We start from the raw sequence: 13,608 nt of genomic DNA on the forward strand, positions 1-13,608 counted from the left end.
CTATAAGTTTCAGCATGTATCCAGAAGTACCCATGCCTAGACCTGGGGGGGCTTATGGTGGTCATCTAGGCTATGATGAATCCAGACAACTATCACTCCAAAGCTAGACCCAAACTATATTCAGGTCCACTGACCTTCTAAATATGGTCCCAGACTATGGTCAGGACTACTGCAGGTCCAAAGGAGGCATCAAATACCTGGATATGTTTGTCAGCACTACATGAAGCTAACATTGTACTGTAAGATGTAGTTCTTAACCTGCATGTACCACAAACTAATCTGGCCTGCACCAAACATGGTTTCCCTGCCCTTTTCCCAAAATATTGGGGTTCCATTGCTACCCAAATAACTTTCATGCAGTCATTTATAGCATTCATACATGAATTAAAAAGTTGTTTTTTAAACAAGCACACTGTAAATGCTACCAAAACAGTGATATTACACAACTTACTCTCCCTTTCTTGTAACTGTACTCTGCCTTTCCAAATACATCCTCCCCTATGACTTGGTACATGTAACTACCCCCCAACATCTCTTACCTCCTCCCCTCTTTCCCCTTTACTTTATCCTCTACCTCAACCGTCATGTTGCACAATCTCAATTACATCAACAGCTCAATATTTACATCAATCAGCTGCAATGAATGTCCACTTACTACAGTTACTACACTTATGTATGCATATTCAGTTAATTTTCTCTCTTATCTCTTCATTGCTCTACTTGCTTATTTTAATTATCTTCCTGTTGCTGATATGGCACATATTTGTTTTTCATTGCTTGACTTGTTTTAACTATTTTCATTGCCTGTTTTTACTTGTATATCTATTATGTCCTAATGTTTTATATGGCACAAATGTATCTTTAATTACTTGATTTGTGTTAACCATTTTCATTGTGTATTCTTTCTCTCATGTCTGTTGACCCAGAATGAGCCTGGGAAAAGGTCAAAGGCCATCAGTGTTCTACCTCAGTTAATGAATAAAAAATCAAATAAAATGCTTAGGTGGCTTCATTAAACTGCCAGAATGCCTCTTCTTCTTTTGGTGGTGGCTGGCTCTACTATTTTGAAGGGGTGACAGTGGTGGGGGTAATAGATGTGCCTACAGAGGTGAGGGTCTAATTCCTTTTCAGAAGGCTGGCAACCAGGTACTGTACAAGCTGGGAAAAACAGCAGCATATCTCCCCAAAAAGTATGCATCAGGTCTTTTTCTTGACCTTGTCCTTAATACAAAACAAGCAGATCTTGAGGAGGTCTCTTCTTTTGCTGAAAGTCTGTTTTAAGAGTAAAGATGAAAGCAGAGGGTGTGGGCTCAGAGAGGTCATCCACAGATGTGAGGATCTGTTTCCTTTTCAGGAAGTAATCATCCAGGTCCTAGGCAGGCTGGCAAAACAGCATATACCCAAAATACGCATCCAGGACTTTGTTGGTGAACTCCTTCTTAAAGGAGGACAATCTCAGCCATGATGTCTTGGACAGGCATGAAAATTACTCTTTGACCCTATCAAGGGATTTAGTGAAGTGAAAGTTATTCCAGGACAGAAGGCATGCTATAGTGCAGGCCATAAAGATAATGTCACAAAGACCCTCTTTGAGCCCAGTCTCTAGAAGTTTCTCTAGCTCACCCAGCACCTTCTTCAGCAGATTTTTCTGGAAGTTGGACAAATGAGATGAATAGATGGACACCTTAAGTTCAAATATGGCAAGGGAGTACACTCTCCTGTCACACCTGTCCAAAGTTCTGGACCCCTTGACCCATAGCAATCTGGAACTTGTTGGGCCAAATATCTCACACAGGAATCATCAGTGGCATATTTATTGAGGTAATCTCTCACTGTGATGGTGGCTTGTAAAGAGCAAAGGACTCTCCTCCTTCCCTCACAGCTGACTATCAGCTGTGACCAGGTCCTCTTCTCATTCATTGGGTCTACTAGACCCAACGCAGTCTATACTAGGTTCACTCCAACCTACATCCATGGTCAGTTAGGAAACTGAGGACACTGATGCATTGCCACACTATTGTCTGGAAGTGTGCTTTAACGCCCCAATCCCCTACCTGTGACAGACTTGTGAGCTCTGTTATGGCTGCCCTCAGCAGGTATCTGTGTGCTTCTGAGGATGCACAAACTCATGACCAGTTGGTATATCACCAGACTGCTAAGCTCACCAGGCTCTTAATGCTATTATAGTGAGCCTAGGAATCCTGCCTCACCCCAGGAAGTGCAAGCCGGTGTCAGCCACCCACACCCATCTTTCCTTTCCCAGTTCCGCTACTCACATGCACTATCTGGGACACAGTAACAGCTTTATCCCTCTGTGTAATGGGTGAGAGGCACTTGCATTTTCTGAGGATTAATTATGCAAAATCAGGGTGACTACAGGCTGCTCAACTGGCATGATTAGTGGCAGGTCCCAGAGGATGGATCAAACACGTCTCCTCAGGTTCCTTCCCAGAAATCTGCTACGCACTTCTGGAAGGAACCTGATATAAAAAAGAGGTCACTCCAGACTGCTAGTCATCAGACTGAGAGCATTTTAAAGGAAGTGTCATTCAGCTGGGAAGGGGATGGGGACAGCCTCACTATCTATGTCCATCTTAAAGGCTGTGGCCTCAAGATCCGCCAAACCCTCAAAGAACTCTGGAGGGAAGGGAGAAGAAGGAACTCCGTGCCTTTAGACATACGCCTGTGTGAGAGATGAATGCAATAGAGGCCAGTGTTAGGTTAAAGAGGATAAGCAGCCGGTGCCAGATCACTCAGTAACTAAAGGCAGTCTGATGTGGAGAGAAGCCTGTGTGGGGGCTTCATCCTTAACTGTCACAAATGTACCTCAACCTCCCATGAGTCATAAAATTGTCTGATGTCTATGGCCTGAGATGTGAGCACCAGCACAAGGGGCTCTAGTGGATTTTCTAGAAAAAGCCCTGATGGCCTGTATAAGCATAAGGGCCAGCTCTAGGAGGGAAGTCCCTGGTCATCACTACCCTCGAATGGATGAGATAAGGGATCAATTCCTTGGATAAGACTAGTCAACTGAGTGCTCTAGGTGATCATCCGGAGACAAAGTGGTGCATAAACCTCAACGTGCAACTCCCAAGATATGAACTGATATCCACTAATATCTTTCTTTTTTTGTTTATAAATAATTTTTATTTCATTCTTCAAATTGTTAATTTGTGTCATGAAATACATTAACAACAATGAAAAATGATCACAATAACACTTTCCCAATAAGATTTCCAAGATGGTTGCACACTGAGTAACAGTTTAATTTCAGCTCTCCCATTGTGAAAATAGAAACCCACAAAACAGAGCCAGTGAATTTATTTTTGGTAACTTTTAGATACTGACTAGTACATGCACTGCCTGGTTGCCAGTAAAGAAGAAATTTAGAGAAACTGAAAGAAAATCAACCACAAAGTGAGGAGAAAACACTGTCTGGGAAGAACCCTGCAGCTGTTCAGCGAAAAAAGCAGTTTAAGCTCCAGCTTTGCTGCAAGCCATGACTTCCAGTAATCTAGCAGGCAAAATAAGTCAAATGAGCTCAAAGCTGATTAAAATAAACAAAACTGAAGGAGTACATCAACTCATAACAAAAGGCTGGAAAAACGGAAGAAGGTTTAAACAGATATTCAGATGATCTGATAAAACTGCAAGCATTAGAGGTCAAAATGAAGACAAGACTGGCTGAGTATGAGACTGCTCAAGAAGAGAGGTTTCAAAAAATGGAAAAATTAGAGGACAGAGCACGTAGGGGAAAACCTGAGATTTTCTGCTGGAAGAAACAGACTGTATTAATTTTATGAAAGCACAAATAAGCAACTGGACTGGTATTACACAGCAGGAGTTATTAACTGAAAGGCATATTGTGTGTATATTCCAAGCCTTGTTATGACAAAGCAACCAAGACCTCTAATAGTAAAGATGCAATCCTTTTTTTTTCCAAAGCTTTATTTTACTTTTGTTTCATTATTGTGGTACAACATTTACAAGAAACATTTTACTGAAACTGGTCAGCATACAGAGACAAATAAGGCCAATAAACATTCACATAACCAACCAAAACATTTAAAGCTCACTTTCTTAATATGACAGGAGAGACTACACTATTAAAAGATACATGACATTTTTGACTCAAGTAATTCAAGCTATCGTTACTGGCACAAAATTGAAAAATCAGTAGTTAATAAAGAAAATAATATGAAAACATCACATATACAACTATTTACATATAGTGCTACATTCTTACACTATTATTATTACTATATTAACACTTTGAAGTAACCATAAAGGAATTGAATGAGTTAAATCCTTTGGAGGGAAGGACTAGCCATAGTACTAGTATAGGAGAGTAGGTGTAAAGCCATTTTATATTACTTCAGGATACAGTCTAAGGTTGTACTCCAGAAGTTAAGGTATTTCATGCATTTGCTAATATTTTCTGTAGTTAGTTTATGGGATAGAATATACTTGGATGCCATCTTTGTAAAACTTTCCCTGTTTGTTTTAGAATGGTCCAACCAGTTCTGTGTTATATAAAGCTTAATTAGCATAAAGAGAGCAATCTGGGACTCTCACTTCATTAGTGGGAAGGCAGGTTTGACCCACATGCAATATAGCAAATTCACATGAAAGGGTGGATTTCCCGTAACCCATTTTTTCCAGTATAATCCTAAATGAGTTCCATAAGCTCTGTGCATATTTACAGTACCACAGGATGTGCAGGAGATCAGCTGTCACTGTGGGGCAGAAGGGGCAGAGAGGTGAAGTATTTGGAAAGAAGCTGTTAAGACGCTCCAGGGTATAATATTCATTATTATTTACCATTAATTGTGTATATAGCAATTTCTTGAACGGGGCAAACCTGGTTGTATTATTTATTGCTTGGGAGAAGTGAACCTCTGTCAGTTCTGAGTTTTTGTTTCTCCAATACTGTGCAAATGTAATAGAAGATTGATATCTAATGGTTGAGATAAAGCTGTATGTAATTGATAACATTTTCTTTTTAATGTTTAGACACTTCAGGAGGAATAGGGCAATGTTTATTTCTTCCTGAACCTCATTAGGGAAATTACCCAAAGTAGATACTAACTCTTTCATTTGTCTCAGAATTATTCTATATTTGTTATTAAGTTCAAATTTTATTTTTATGTCCTTTAGAGAGTTATCCTTAATGGCATAGAAATCCCAGACATTTAAGTTTTTAAGTAAAGATGCAATCCTATCAGCAGAAAGAGTTGATTCTGACAAAACTGTGATAGAAGGATAACGTACTAAAAGTGGGAGACAGTAGAGTGTGTGTGGAAAATGATTACTCACTGTACACCAGACAGAAGAAAGGTAAATTTATTCCAGCAATTAGGCAATATTACCAGGCAGGTGTGACATTCAAGCTGCTCTATCCAGCTATCTTCACAATATTTTATTTTCCTAGGGGGTCAACGTCATTTTTTGATGCAGAACATGCTAAGGATGAAATACAAAAGTTTGCCCAACAAAAAGTGAGCCATCAAACGGAGGGGGGGGGGGGTCTTTTTCTTATCCTTCTGATAATAAAGCTCATAGAGAGACTATTCCAGTGAAACTTTTTCTGATGTTCCAAAGAAAAATTCTTGAGAGACAGAGAAAAGCCCAGGAGTTGACTAAAAGAACCAAGAGTACATTAGAAATTAAACAGAGACTTACGTTGGGAGATGGAGATTAACAGGAAGAAAACCAGCAACTCTGAAATTAATGAATAAATGTGGGACTACAAAGCAGTGGTCACAGTTGTGAAACATGTTTAAACAAGAAAAGCTGGAAACATTTGGCTTTTTTTGACCTTGATAAACTTGTAGTGGACTCTAAAACCTATGCCCTACTTCATGTCATTAATGTCTGAAAGAAAATAGGGGAGGGGAAGGTAACAATAAGTACAACAATTTTTGTTATTCACAGTATTTTTATAAAACATGATATATACTCCATGTAACATAGTAAAGCATTTACAGTTATTTTTGTGTGTTATACGGATACTAAAGTAAACAGATGCCCACTTTTTTCCTTCCTTCTTTCTTCTTTTTTAATCTTAAGAAATGTAGGTACTGTAATGTACAAAGAGAAACAAATCTGGACAAAAGCATGTTTAACTCATTACATCCGAGTGATGCCTCCAGGTGCATCTACAGTTAACTCCTATTGACTCCTCCAAATGTCAACTATTTCTTGTTCATATTTGCATCAATAATTCCAAAACCATGCGATGTACAAGGTTTTAAAAGATTTCATCTTTAAAGCTTACAAAATAGCAAACTCAACTGCATTAATATTTGACCTCTGTCTAGTGTAGGTAAATACATATTAACTGTTGTTTTTATGATATTAATTTATATATATATATATATATATATATATATATATATATATATATATATATTTATAATTTTCATACTTTTCTAAATATCTCAAGAGCCAAGTAACACAGTCAGAACTGCTTAGCCTCATATGAAAGCTTTCAGTTAGACGAACAAAATGCCGCTGACAGTATGTATGTCTGTATGTATGCGTGTATGTATGCATGTGTGTGTGTTTGTGTGTGTGTGTATATGTGTGCATGTGTGTGTGTGAGTGTGTGTGTGTGTGTGTGTGTATAACTTGAGTGGATGCACAGATAATGTAAGTTGTTTACAAAATATTACAAATTTAATAGTTACTGTGACTTAGAAAATTCAGTTTAAGACTTAGAACCTAAAAAATATTACCACTATAAAAATAGTTTGTGCTAAAGAGTTTGCCATTTATACTTCTTTCATAATCCCAAAGGTTCCAGAGATATGAACCTTTTTTTGAAATGTGAGGACATAATTTGATTCTTTGAAAAGGCTTAGGCTCTGCACATTTATAGTTACAGTGCAAACTTCCTGAGCTCTACTGGAGTGAATGAGTTAGCATAATAAGCTGTAAGCTTGGGTTACTTAGGTGAGGAACTGGTTGTAAAATTGCACAGATCCTGACCTAAGTAGAACTGATAAGCTTTTTCTCACTTTTGCATAGGGGAATGATTGGATTAAGGGCATTGGCTTGATCTAACAAGTTTTAAGTGGAAGCAAGTAAATAAAATAATACTGAATATAATGAAAAGTTTTCCTTTAGGAAATAAAAGTGTGTAGCTGAAGGCAACAATGTATCTGGTCCTCAATGTTTCTATGAAGACAAGTTGATAAAAAGGGCAATAAAAACAGAATATTGTTTCTTTCAATGACTAGGGGATAATGTTTTCTGAAAGCATTCAAGTTGTTTTCTGTATCTGGGAGAGGAATAAAGATAAGACAAAAACAGACAGCACTTAGTATAAGTGAATCACATTCTGTACCACGTATCTTAGCATTCCTATTAGGAGTGTTAGACGTCATTACTTGAAGATGGACATCGTTTTGAGTGTTTGTATTTAGTTAACAAGTTATGGGGGTGTTCTAGGTGGTGTGATTGTTTTTTTTTTTTTGCTTGAGGGTTTTCATTAAAACAAAAAGTCATGTAAGATGTGACACAGGTTCAAATGAATATGACAAGAAACAACTGTACTACAGATCAACCTGCCAAACACAAGTGTATGCATGTAACACAAAAGCTAAAACTTCTTATCATAATGGCAGTATTTTCCCTATTATCTCTGAATGTGAATGGTCTCACAAATATACACAAAAAGAAAAGGAAGCAAACTATATTAAGAAATACAGAGTGCAAATCGATATGTTACAAGAGCTATATCTGAAAAGAACTGAGCATGTGACTTTGATAAAGAAAGGATTTCAGGAGGGTTATTTAGCTGAATATCTGGGACAAAGGTAAAGGGAATTATTTATATTAATTGCTAGAGGCACTTCAACAGTGATGGGGGGGATAATTGTAGATTTGCAGCAGTAAGGAGCTACTGGCAAGGGAGAAGAATTACACTGGCATGTATTTATATTCCACCTAAAACTGCTACAAAGGAGCTTAATAAAATTCTGGGAAAAATAATCAGCTTTCAGCAGGGAATATTACTTACAGGTGGGGAATAGAATTTGATTTGCAACAGTGAGGTTGCATGAGGGGGGCTATATAACAAAACAGGGTACATTTTTGAAGAAATGTATGAAAATATTTGCTAAGGAAAATGTGAATTCAGAAGTAGGAGCTCGTGGAGAATTTACATATTATTCCCCAAGGCAGAAAACTAGGTTAGGCTAGACAGAAATGAGATCCCACAGGAGCATGTGTATTTAATTCAAATTTTTGATACCCATCCAATAACTACTTCAGATCACGTGCCAACAATAACTAAAATAAAAATTCAGGGCAATGAAATAAAAATGACTCATTGGTGCTTCCCCACAGATAGAAATTTAAGGAAAGGGTAGTAGAAATTATTCAGGTGTTATTATGGAAGACAGAAATTTCTTCATAAAATACAAATAGAGAGTGAAATAAATTGAAAGTGGGGTTTAAAAATAAGGTAGAAATAAAAGAAAAATATATGGTTACAAAGTAACAAGAATTATTTAGAGGGACTGAAAAAGGTTAAAGTATTGCAGAACAGAAGGAATCTCACAAAAAAGGAAGAGGCACAACTGCAGAGTGCTAAAGAGAAAATAAGGGACTACATGGATAATATGCAAGATTTTAGAAAGATTGCTGTTAAGCAACTGTTTTTTGATAACTCCAGAGCATAAAAGCATTTTGCATAACAGCTCAGGCAACAAAAAGTAGAAAGGGGTGGTGCCAAGCTTAGGGAGCCTATAACAAGGAAAATAACCAGAAATCCTGCATGAGAAATATTTGGAAATTTTAGGAAAGTCTGTATAAAGCAGAGAAATGTGGAAATAAAAAAAGTACAAACGGAAATGTTTATGGAATAATTAAATATGTCAAGGTTAGAGACAGATGAGGGTGAATTATTAGTAGGATCAGAGGAGATGAGATAAAATGCTGATGTATAACCTATTTACAGGGGAAGTGTCCAGGAATACATGGTACTACTATGGAAGTTTGAAAGCCAGGAGGGGAGAAAGTGATAATGATCTAGAAGGTTTTGTTTAAAAGGAGAAGCACTGACATCTCAGAAGAAAACAGTGGTGGATGTAATACCCAAAGGTAGTAAAGATCTATCAGATCCAGTTTCATATAGGCCTATTTTGATTCAAAGCATGATTATAAAGTGTCTATTTCTGTAATGGCTAAAAGAATGGCAAAGGGGATGCCAAAATTGATAAATGTGGATCAATGTAGTTTTGTGGAGGGAAGGCAAACATTTGACAACATTAATAGAACACTGATGATCCAGAGGGAATCAGAATGAAAGAAAATACCACTGTTGTTGGTGGGTCTTGATGCAGAGAAAGCATTTGACAGAGTGAGCTGGGATTTTATGAGAAGAGCAATGGGAGCATTTGCATTACCTGATAAAATTATAAGGTTGATTAGGATGATATATGAGGGATTGGAGGAGAAAATTAAAGTGAACAAAGGAATCAGGCAGGAGTATTCTCTTTCTCCTTTGTTATTTGCATTACATTTAGAACCACTAGCAAATGGATTCAGAAATTAAAGGATATAACTGGTATCGTAACCAAGAAAAGTTGGCTTTATTTGCAGATGATATTATATTTTACCTAATAAAACCAGAAAAGAATTTTTCCATGCAGTGGAACATTCTCAGACAGTCTCAAGTCTTTTTGGGATACAAAATTAATGAAGATAAAACAAACTATGTACCCACATACAAACTCGTCAGCAATACCCATATTTATGGGGGCATGATAAAGTATTTAGGAATATGGGTTAAAAGCGATTCTGTTGTGGCAGCTAAGGATACATGGGAAAAGACTAAACAAAAGATAATACAAAAACTGAGAAACTGGAAGATCTTTTTTATGGATATGGACAGCAAGGAACAAGCAGTGATTTTTTTAATTCCTTAAGTTTTATATACAGATCAGGCATACTTTATCAATCAGAACAGAAATTGTGGCTAGCGGCTAATAAAGAGATGAAGTATTTTGTCTGTGAGGGGAAGAGGGCAGGAGTCAAGTGGAATAACTTGATCCTTCCAACAGAAAAGGTGGTTTGGGATTACCTGATTTGAAGGGGTATTTCAGAGCTATACAGTTAAGGATCCTATACAAAGCACAAGCAGAAACCTATAATTCAAAGTGGAAAGGGATAATGATGAAACGGGGTGGGGGTGAAGAAATAAGGAAAGCCTGAGATTCTGGATGCAGATCTTTAAGGAGAATAACAATAATCATATAGGCTATTATATTCTTAAAGTAGCAGAAAGTATTTTAAGAACTAAGCCAATATGAGAATAGAGAAAGAAGATTCTGCTGATAGGGAATAATTGCAATTAGGGGTACACAGAATAGGCAAGAGTGGGCTGTTATTTACCGGAGAAAACCGGAAAAAGAACCAAGGTATTGGGTGCAAATAAATAGAGAGGGAAAAGTAACAGAATGGGACGAGGTTAAAAATACATTTGGACTGTAGGCTAGAGATTGCCTTCTTTATCAAGAATTGATATCAGAGTATAGGCAAAGAGGAAGGAATGGGGGAGCCTAAGTGAAAGACCAGCACTGGCAAAGTTTTTAGTACAATCTACAAGAGAAACTGCTGTTAAAAAGAGATAATTAGAATGGCATATAAAACACTGTATGATATAAGACTCAATCAGAGGAGGTTATAAAGGACTGGGGAAAAAGACTGGATAAGCAATTCACAAAGAAACAATGGGAGGATATGTGTATGGCTCACAAATATACAACAAAGTCTAGAAGATGTTTGGACGTGATTGCATAGGTATTTCTATACCCCAAACAGTCTCCAAAGAATTTTTCTTCAGGTAGACTATAAATGTTGGAGGCATGATGGGGAAGAAAGAGATAATTGGGAAAATATTTTGTGGGAGTGTAATGAGTTGGTGCACTTTAAAAACTCCTTGCAGACTACTCTGTCAGAAATACTGGGTCAACAAATTTGTGTTACTAAGGATATTAATTTTGAGCTGTGATACAGAATTGAAATTGCCTACACATTGTAAGGCCTTGCTAAGTTTAATTCCGGTGTTTGCCAAAATGCAATCACTTAAAAATGGAAATCAGAGTCTAAACCAACTGTACTAGAAGTAGTGAGTATAGTAACAGAGATTTAAGAACTGAAAGTGGGAACTTTATTAAAGAGTTGGAGCAAATTACACAGAAAAAAATGAGAACTGTGGGAACAATACATGCAAAATAATGTGATTTAAGGAAATGCAGGAATTGAATGAGCTATGTAATGGTCAACTGACAATGACTGTATAGAAGATTAAATGTGACACATAATGTTTGCAACAGAAACTTTGTCAATATTTTCTGTTTTCGTTTACATAAATGTATGATTTTCTATGTCACAAGAGATAATTCAATAAAGGTGTTTCTTGTTTAGTAAAAGAAAAAAAAACATGTTCCACTATAGTACACATGCATTACACAAACATGTTCCATCACGACTCTGTTCCTTTATTCTTGTAAATTAGGACTCACTCTTATGCTTGTTCAATTAAAACCAATCTACTTATTTTAGTAATTTTTGTATAAGCACCATTTATTGTTGTGGAAATTACTTCCACCATCTTTTAATGATTCAAAGTCTAGATAATTTATTTCCTTTATAATATCTGGTACTTCATTTACAACTGGCTTAATCTCTGGTTTCCACTTTTGTGCAATCCCTTTTTTGTCTGTTAATACTATTAAAATTAATAAAGCCTTAATAAGTCTTGACTATTCTAAACCTAGACACAAGCTCAATAGCATCATCTCCTTAGTGAAAATGTATCCCCAAAAACCTGTGTCAGGATACTCTGCAGAGAGTCCTTAAATTCAGATAAATTGACACATTCCCAGAAAATGTGTTCACTTCAGGAGAAATCTTCTAAAACTTATTTGGAATATAAAAATAGCTGAGAGTATAAAAATACTTGTGTAAATATTTCTTTACAAATACTCCTAAATCTTCTGGACTTTGTATCATACTCAGGAGCCTTACAAATTTCATCCGGTTGCTCTTTTGTAATTGGTCATTCTCGTCTTAACTCTCATTTTTTAATCTCTTCTCCTTGTTTTTTTATTTTTATTTATTTTTTTACAATTATCTTGCAGCATTTTGATATGCCTTACTAATTATCCCTTTCATAATAGTATATTTTATTATTGACTCCACTAAAAAACCTACCAGAGTCGGTCATTCACATGATACTTTTCCATTTCCCTCTCTCTGTCTATATTCTTCCACCAGTCCATCACATCAAAACCTGTTTGGCTTCTTCCCAATCTACTGCTTTTCTCTTCCAGCTTATTTACCCTTAATAGTGGGTCTCCTTTTTTAGTTTCTTCCTATTACTTCTTGTCACATCTTGTCTGTTTTCTGCACCCTTATTTGTAGGTAGTCCTGCTGGCAACATCTCCTTTCTCCATTCCCTCACTGGTTTAGTTTTTTAATGTTATATGCCGCTTTTATTCTGTTTGGTTATTTTGATTTTTTTTAAGGGCTTGCTTCCAAAATCTAAATCTTTCTGCATCCCTTCTACTTCACCCTTGCTCTGCCATCTTTATTTTCACTTTGATCCCGTCTCCCCAGCTTCAACACTAACTTAGGCTTGAGTGCTTGCTAGTTGACAGTAAGCTACCTTAAACGAAAAGTTTGACAGGGCTAGCTGAACACCAGAATTACCTCAAGGAGATTCAGGCTGGAACTGGCTTCTGCATGCTTGTCCTTGTAGTAAAGCTCTGATATATGTCTGGTTGTGAGAAAGACCCTCCCACTGGTATCTATGTGTGGCCCTTGGCTGGTACTCTCATGGCCACTTGGACACTTGTGATACTTAGACATGTAAAAGAAGGATTTTAACCAACAATACCATGGATCGAGAGCAAATCATGTGACTGGCAAAAAAAAATAGAAAGTGGTGGTTCTGGGACTGAGGATGTTCATATATCCAGTATGTTATGTCATGGTATGCATCGGCCAGTTGTTCGGATATCCACAAATATAAAAATTTGCTGAAACAAATGCCATATTCCAATTTATGGGGAAGTATTGATCAATCTTAAATCCATCAAGGAGGATCCTCCTAGATAGACCAATATATCTCACCACATTTAGTCCATGTCTTCAACATCATCAATGTTTTTTAGGGCAAAGAAACAGGGTAGTTGACAGAATAATCACACAGGGGTAGCCAGGACGACTATGTTTATTATTTTTTATTTTTTGCAACCTATATTTTGTACATTGCAACTCCTAGAAAAAAATGTTTTCCAGAATTTTCTATGTAAGTGAGGACCTGAATGAGTTCTGGTACTCCAGTAATTCTTCTGAAACAAGGAAGAGCATATTTTATAGTTGGGGCAAATTACATTACTGGTAGGCAAAATGACTAGTAGTAAAAAAAAATTAACATAAATGCATATTTATCAGTTGTGAAAAGAAAAAGTTGCCAGTTCAGGACTGTGCCTCAGTGGCAGTCTGGTAGCTTTCATAATAGTTGCAGGTACTACACATACTAATGCTGAGAAAATGGATCTGTACATTGTGATATGAAAGAATCTTCATAGC

The 13,608-nt window shown here is 36.8% G+C and overlaps 1 protein-coding gene across 1 annotated transcript in view; it reads right to left on the reverse strand.

The window, feature by feature from the left end:
- LOC122803568 (WD repeat-containing protein 49-like) overlaps positions 1-13,608 on the reverse strand; it is a 1,120,011-nt gene that overhangs the window by 247,912 nt on the left and 858,491 nt on the right. The gene's annotated exons all lie outside the window — the stretch shown is intronic.

Source organism: Protopterus annectens, chromosome 5.part1 (assembly GCF_019279795.1).
Source record: "Protopterus annectens isolate FY-2018-M chromosome 5.part1, PAN1.0, whole genome shotgun sequence".
NCBI lineage: Eukaryota > Metazoa > Chordata > Ceratodontiformes > Protopteridae > Protopterus > Protopterus annectens.